This window comes from Mustela erminea, chromosome 4 (assembly GCF_009829155.1).
Source record: "Mustela erminea isolate mMusErm1 chromosome 4, mMusErm1.Pri, whole genome shotgun sequence".
Taxonomy (NCBI): Eukaryota; Metazoa; Chordata; class Mammalia; order Carnivora; family Mustelidae; genus Mustela; species Mustela erminea.
The window spans coordinates 123,350,695-123,350,899 of NC_045617.1; positions in this window are offsets into that span (position 1 = coordinate 123,350,695).

Genomic DNA, 205 nt, shown 5'->3' on the forward strand with positions numbered 1-205 from the left:
AACTTTAAATTTTAATTGATTTATATTTTATTTTTAAAAAAAGATTTGAAAGAGAAAGAATTATTATTTTAAGTAGCCTCCATGCTCAGCATGGGGCTTGAACTCACAACCCCAAGGATCAAGAGTCCTATGCTCTACCGACTGAGCCAGCCAGGTGTCCCAAGCTTATGGGAACTTTTGAGATGCAGATAAAGTGACATGGAAA